General features: G+C 36.6%; 1 protein-coding gene across 2 annotated transcripts in view; it reads right to left on the bottom strand.

The window, feature by feature from the left end:
* The window catches only part of Hs3st4 (heparan sulfate-glucosamine 3-sulfotransferase 4), a 718,708-nt gene that overhangs the window by 586,319 nt on the left and 124,582 nt on the right, over positions 1-7,807 (bottom strand). For both annotated transcript variants that reach the window (XM_033758605.1, XM_033758604.1), the window contains one exon: positions 2,008-2,254. The gene's annotated coding sequence lies outside the window, so the exon portion shown is untranslated. The remainder of the gene's footprint in view (positions 1-2,007; positions 2,255-7,807) is intronic.

Below are 7,807 nucleotides of genomic sequence, written 5' to 3' on the forward strand. Positions count from 1 at the left end.
TCCTGAGACATCAGAGTCCTGGTTCTCCAGACTTCAAATTCAAGACTAAACTGCACCAGCAGCTTTCCCATGTCTCCAATGTGTGGATGTAGGTGAATGGACTTCTAACCCTCTGTAATTATGTATGCCAATTTCCATTATATACATATATATTATATATATATATATATAACTATTTAGCTATTTACTTATCTATTTATGTACTCTATCAATTGTTTCTCTGGAGAACCCTGACTAATCTACCCATGTTCTATGAACTATTTCAATAACACTAATAATCAAAGACACTTTAGGAGTCTTCTTATACTTTTAGAGCCCTGATTCTCACAGAGTAATTGAGTGTCCAGATAATCAGTGATGGCCAAAGTCTATTAAACTAACAGATACTTAGCATGAGAATGTGAAAGCTCTCTCCTAAACTATCTGAGAAAGTGTGATTGACACAGTGATTCTGGAAGTGTGCAACATTTTACAAATATGTAGAAATATGGGTGAAACGGTCCAAAAATGTTCCTAATAAGAATTTCTGTATTAATACTAGTAGCCCAATCCAAATTTCTCAGTAAAATTTGAAAATTCACAATATACCATAAACTAGGATTGACAATTAAATTAATAACATTATAGGGAAAAAATGACTGATGCAAGTTAAGTATTAGACTCACTAATCTTTTTACAAAGACCACAATGATAAAACAACTATCCTATATTGACACTAGAGACTCTAAACTTTAATTAATAAACAGTAATAAGCAGTAGAAATGATCCCTGAAAGTATAGTCTTCTGCATTGATAGTAGCTAAGGAAATTTAAAAGGAATAAGAAGAGGAGTCACTGAATTGCTATTATATGCTGCTAATAAAGGATTAAATCTGGAGAGTGCTTATACTTAAATTATATATAAATATTAAATTGGATGAAGTGCAAGTTCATTCTCAGCAGATGGATACTATTTCGTATCTTATGATCATGAATTGTATCCTGGGTAGTTAGGTCCTAAGAAGTTCCCTGAAACAGGATTATTCCAAAGACTGTTATCTTCTTTCAAATGTGGACTCCTAAATCTAGAAGTTATACATAAGTTTATCCTAAATTTTTGTTGTAATGTTTATTATATGAAAGCATGTTTATTAGCCAGAAGTTTAAATATATGTACCAGTCTTACTTATAATAATTAACTCACTCCCTCTGAACACATTACTTTTATCTGCAAAATCACTTAAGTGGCTTGACTTGATTTATGAATCAGAAATCATCAAGATTAATCTTGTTTACTTTCTCCCAATAGACGTATTTATAAAGAGAGAGGGAAAGAAAGAGATCCTAGCAGATTTATTCCTAGAAAAACTATATGAATTTAAGTTTTTTCCACACATAAGAGGTATGGGAAGTTTCTGGAAAAGATTTATTGCAGTTATTGCAAGAAAATTTTTAAAAATATTTAGCAACTTGAAAGTAGCCAAGCAGAAAGGAAAGGATAAGGTTGTATAAATACATTCAGGGTAGCCAGACATGCAAAGGGTATGCTATTTAAACACAAGTAACACATCAATCTTTGGAAACGTACAGGTAAAAATCAGTCACGTGCTTGTGCTTCATACATGACATTGACACCTGAGGTTCAAAACAGTATATTAAAACCAAATAATCTTCAGCTACCTTAGGGGATGTGCTGGTGACCAAAGGAATAGACTTGTTCCATTATGGAATTCATTTTGGGAATTCCCAAGTACACATTACTAAAGCATGTCAATAATGTTTGCTTACAGTGGACATTCCCATGTAAATATATGGTGGTGTTCACCATCTTGTCCACGATTTATTTGTTCACATTTATATCCCTTTCTCTACTTGCATCAATCAGAATACATCCCCTTGAAAAGTGGACCGAAGACAGACTCTCCTCTCTGAAAACTGCTTTCTAAACAGAGGAGACTGGCAATGATAATTGCTGTAGAAATATGAGCATAAAAGTTAGTGATTTAAACAAGAAATGCATTCTCTCACCGTTTCTTGGGATCAAGACTGAGAAGAGGCTCAGCTGTGTGGCTCTCTCAGGTGTCTCCCACAGCTGCCATCCGGATGCAAGCCAGGCCTGTCTGCAGTCGCCTGGAGAATGAGTGGGGCTGAGCAGCCCGCATCCAAGGCAGTGTACTCATCTGGCTGCCAGCAAGAGGCCTCATTTCCTCACCACAGATTTCCACTCAGAGCTGCTGAGTGTCCTCATGATACAGCTTCCACCAGAGCGAGTGATCTAAGAAAGGAAGTGGGGAGGAAGTCATAGCTTTTATGTTCTATTCTCAGAATTCACATTCTATTCATTTCAAAGTAAATACAGTCTACATCCAATGAGAGGAAAACTATACTCCAGCTTTTGAGGAAAGAATTGCCAGAGAATTTGAGAGGGTTTTTTTAAGCCACCATGGAAGCAGATGCACAAGAGAAATACACGTGAGAGAGGTCTCCCTGGGTTTCCTGACTGAGGTCCGTTCTGAGACCTGAAAGCTGAATCTGTGCTGTCAATGTTTTGAAAATACAAGTGTATTCTTTAAATTTTTTTTTCTTCAGCTTCCTTGAGTTTCTTTTAGTTACTTTCCAACCCATCAATCTTAATCACTAGATGGCTCCTCCAGTTAAAAGTTTCCACTCCTTTGGTCATTCTGTTTCAGCCATGTTGCTCGCTGACCTGAGCCCCAGCCACTCTCCTACACTGGATTCCCAGAAGTCATTTAGTCCTAAGGATTTCATCCGTAGAAAAGTGCAAGGACAGTCCTGGATGCCCTGTTATTCTTCTTTCCAGACCTGCCCCTGTTCTTGCTGAGTGCAATAAGTCTAGAGAGAATATAAAACAAGAAGCAGAAATGGAAAGTCCTCCTGAGCACATCTGTGTGAATAGTAATATAAATTTCTAGGATTTCTCACCAGGGCATCTCCTTGAAAGTTTGAATTCAAAGTCAAGAAAAGGTGACCCCAGAGAAAAAAGACTGTTGGTGATAGTGTAAACTGGTAAAAACCATTATGGAAATCAGTATGAAGATTTTTCTAAAAACTATAACTAAAGGTTCCTTTGGCCAGCTATTCCTCTTCTAGGTATCTTCCTGAAAGAGTCAAAGACACTGTATCACAGTGATATATGTGTACCCATGTTAATAGCAGCACAATTTATAATAGCTAGATCTTGGAAATAGCCCTTATGCCTATCAACAGATACGAATATAGAAAATGTTATACACACACACACACACACACACACACAGCAGAGTACTACTCTGCTGTAAAGAAGGATAAACTTGAGTCATTTGTAGGCAAAGGGATTCAACTTGAGGCCATAATTTTAAGTGCAATAAATAAGACATGCAAGTTTAAATATCTCATTGTTTCTCTTGTGTGAGAAACTTTAAAGGTAAACAAGGAGCAAGGTGGAAAATGGTGGCTAGATACTGGGAAGTAGGAGCAACAGGTTCAGATGGAGAAGGGAACAAGAGAGGGGGAAGAAAAGAAAGAGGAGAAAAGGGATTAAAAACAAAGAATGAAAAATGAAAACAAAGCTTATTTAAATGAAGAGGGGAAGAAGGAGAAGAAGGGTTGAAGGGAAGGAAGGAGAATGAGGAAAAGAGAACAATTAAGAGCTATTAGGTACACATACAAATTCTATAATGAATATGAGTCCTATGGTTGCCAAATATGTATAACAAAATATTTTAAATTGACTCTGAGATATCACATCATTTTTTAAAATATGTGTCTAAGGAGTGGGAATAGTCATTTTGTAAAAGTGTTCTTCATTACCCAGCTTCAGATACCTGGCAATACTTTATAAAATATATTGTCCAGGAGATGAGTAAGTCTCCAAATCCAACCAAAATAATTACAGGAGAAACAATGGCAGTTATGTTACTGATATAGAAGTAAATCTTTTCCAAGTTACTAACCCATCAGAAGACTATGGGATCTTTAATAATTGATTTTTTTAAAAAAAGTAACAGTGTATAAGTCTTTATCAGTCTTTTTTCAAGGCAAAGAGATATTTCTGCTGAATATAGGTATTTAGAACACTGAAAGTGTCTAGTTTATGTTGGAACAGGAAAAATAGGTCTTAATCTTCCAAAGTCATTAAGAAATATTTTCAAGAGGGAAAGAAAGAAAATAATTAATATTTATAGACATTCTATGATGTGCAAATGTAAAATACTTCTATAATTCCCACAAATCTGGATTTGTCATGGATCCTGAGGACCCCTACCCAGATCCCCTGTTCAAAACCAGTGCACCCTCACTGCTGGGACCATAGGCTACAGGAAGTGTGCCTGTCACTATGAAGCATCCCTCAGTTAGAAGGGAAAACATCGCTTGATGTTACATGGAGCAATATATGGACAAGATTGACTCATGCCAGGTCCAAGGGCTCAGCCACTCCCTTCCAACTGGAAACAACTGGAAAGAGCTATCATGAAGCTGCCGACCTCCTATCTGAATTCCAGGGAGACTCAATTCAAGCCACATTACAACTCAGTTTATCCTTTTGCCCAATTCTGCAATTCTCACAAGTCTGTCTCCCTAGCATGCCCCTGATTGTAACTCCCCACCTCAAAGTTTGTTTCTAAGCATCCAACCTAAAGCAGTATAATTGTCTCTGTTATCTAGATGACAATGCTGAGCTTCAGAAAGTTTTGTCAAGGCACCTAGGGGCACACAGCGATGGTGGAGCTCTGATTTAACTTGGAACTGTGCTCTTTCAAAGTCTTGTGGTTCCCAGATTAAGTTCCTGCCAATCATATGTTCAATATCTTTTACTATTTCCAACTTCCTATATCTAACAGGGCAGCCTGAGGATTAGAATTGTGAATTCTTACAATGTAATGGTTCTTCTGCCCTCCCTGTAATAACAGCAGTACAACTTTGCTTTGTAAACTACTCTCTATGTGTCTAGACAATGTGAGTCCATCTCTAAAAGGATTCCACTCTGGGAGGATGGATAAAATCATTTCTCACTTTGAAGTCTTTCCCAAAAATCTGCCTGCCATCCCTGCAGCTGCCTCCACCTTTCATGTCATGCATTTATTGCACAATGGTGTACATTTTACAACTTGTCCAGAAGGACAAAAGAAAACCTCTGACTGATTTCCATTTTGGTAACTTATGTCTGGATACCACAGGTACACTAAGGTGGTGGGGTAGATATAAAGCAGAATAAGGAGACAGGTGAAGAGAAATGTGCATCTCCAAATTCTGTGAGCTCATTCCATCAAGTCTGTGGACTTTGGGGATCAGGACTAGTGGTGTCTGGGGACCCATACATATATGGTGAGCTGCATCTCCAGGCTTTGAATTTCTAATGTAGCAACCAGCAGAGTAATTTATTAGACTGATCTCATAGATCTATATCAGACAAATCTCATCTTCACATTAGGATCAACAACCCCAGAAATTGCTTTACTATTAGAGAAAATATATATACTTTTTATGGCTGCCTTTTTGAACCTCATATAACCAGTCTTATAAAAACAGTAAGTTTTCAATATAGAAGATGGAAAGGTATTCTCTGATTGGTCTTACCTCCATTTTAAAATCTACTGGTTTTTGTGTATTTTTAAATTACAAAAACAGTAATTCTGATGGTAGTCAGACAATACAAAAGAATATAACATAAGTAAAATCTGACTTTTAATAATCTCCTGAGTTGACCCCTCTGAGATATTATAAAGTTATAGCATAAATGCAATATTCCTCAGATAGTTTGCCATCTTTTGTTATTTTAAATATGGACAGAGTTCTCATCTGATCAATGCAACCCAATACCACATCTCTATCGACAACAACAGTAATGCTGGTGATGAAATACAGTAAGAGCAGACACTATTTCAAGCGCTTTCCATCATTAACACATCCACTCCCCATGCTGGTTTGCAGATGAGGAAACAAAGGACTCTAGCAACATCACTGAATTCACTCAAGGGCACATGGCGAGTGTCGGAGTTGAGCACGTCAAGTCCAGACCTTTATTCTTACAGCATGAGAAATAGCCCTGTAATCCATCACACCAGGGAATCAGGAGATATACTGGAAGCTTCTAAGACAGAGTAGAAACCATGAAGCCTGTCACTAAATCCTGAGATTCCAAGATGCCCATTTCAGAGAATCAGAGCAAGACTGGACACTGGTTTCCCCCAAGTGAGATTGTCATGGCCACTGGCTGCAAGAGGATTGGCTGTGAGAATATGTCCCTGAAACAAAAGTTGAAAAAGGGTCCCAGGAACTCCATTTACTATAGTCCTTAAAAACAAGCATATGAAACCTGTTATTATGATTTGAAAGAAGAGCAGAATGTAAAAATAGCTTTAAAATTAAAAACACAGTAAGCATGCATTTGGCAAATGGTGGGTGGGTGATGGTGATGCAGGGATGCAGGAATAAACAAGGAAGCAACAGATGAAGGGAACAATATGAGCCCAAGAAGTCAGTTAGAGCCCTTCAAAGGAGCCCGAGGTTTAACCAGAGAAAAACGGCTTGCCCCAGCGCTGTGTTCAAAGGACTCTTTCAGTCCTGGTAGCTGGCATTTTTATGATTTGGGAATTTGAAGTGTACCACACAAGCCTCCTAACTCTGAACTCCAGGAGTCCTTTTTCTGCCAGCCGGTTTTCTGTTTCACCTTTATTTTTGTCTTTCCTATTAGTCTTATTTCTGGTTTTCTACCTCTTTATCTTTATTACTTTTTCAAGCTTTCTTGTTTTAATTAAAATGTAATATTCACTTAATATAACCAGTGAAATAATACAAAAATATGTGAAGAAATGCTTCCTAATCCCGTTATTCTCATATTCCTGACATAACCAACATCAGCAACCTGGTGTGTTTTTCCACATCATCTTCATCATACTTGAGAAAACACAGTTGCAAACACATATTCATATGAAGAAAAGTTTTTTTGGTTATTTGCTTTTTACAAAAATAAGATCTTATTATTTACTCTTTTTTATTGATGAGTAGTATTCTGTTGTATGAATAAGCTACAGCTTATATACATATAAAAATATATATATATATATTCTTTTTAATGATTGTAATATATTTCATAATGGGTCTGGAGTATATTTGGGCTGGTTTTCAATTTTCCCCAAAGAAACATGTATGGTTAAAATAGACGTTGCTGAAAATAGACCCTCATGCAGAGATGCTTTTTTTTACGTAAGCTGGTTCTTTATGTAGACTTGCTAGGTACGAAATGTATGTAGTTTATTTTTAACAAGTATTTAAATTTTTTCCAGTATTACTTGTCACATTTATTATTCCTACCTGTAATCAATGAAAGTATTTTTCTCCTAACATTTTTGTCAGTTCAAGATTGCTTCTCTTTTCACTTTTTTCACACTCTAATAGATTTTTTTTAATGGTACCTCATTTTGGCTTTAATTGGTTTCCCCAGAGCATCCTGTTAGGTGCCTGTTGGCCACTTGGATACCTTCTTTGGTGAGGGACTGTCCCAGAGCCTTTGTCTATTTGTCCACAGAGTCATTTATCTGTTGCTCCTTGGCTTATGAATTTTTTCATATTAAAAATATTAATATTTTTCTGGCATATGTATTCCAAAAATATCCCCACTCTGACTTTTTAAATTTTTTTTGTTTTCGTTTCAACTGGTTGTTTTTCTTATTTGTTTTAAATGACAAAAAGTATATATATTTTTATGGTAAACAGCATAATATTTTTTGTTTGATTTGATTTTGCTCTTTGGCTGTATATTTGTCAGGCTTTTCATTAAAACTGTCACATGAGGGGCCGGGGATTTAGCTCAGCGGTTCAGTGGCGC

The sequence above is a fragment of the Fukomys damarensis genome, unplaced genomic scaffold (genome assembly GCF_012274545.1).
Source record: "Fukomys damarensis isolate Sample0158 unplaced genomic scaffold, DMR_v1.0_HiC HiC_scaffold_34, whole genome shotgun sequence".
NCBI lineage: Eukaryota > Metazoa > Chordata > Mammalia > Rodentia > Bathyergidae > Fukomys > Fukomys damarensis.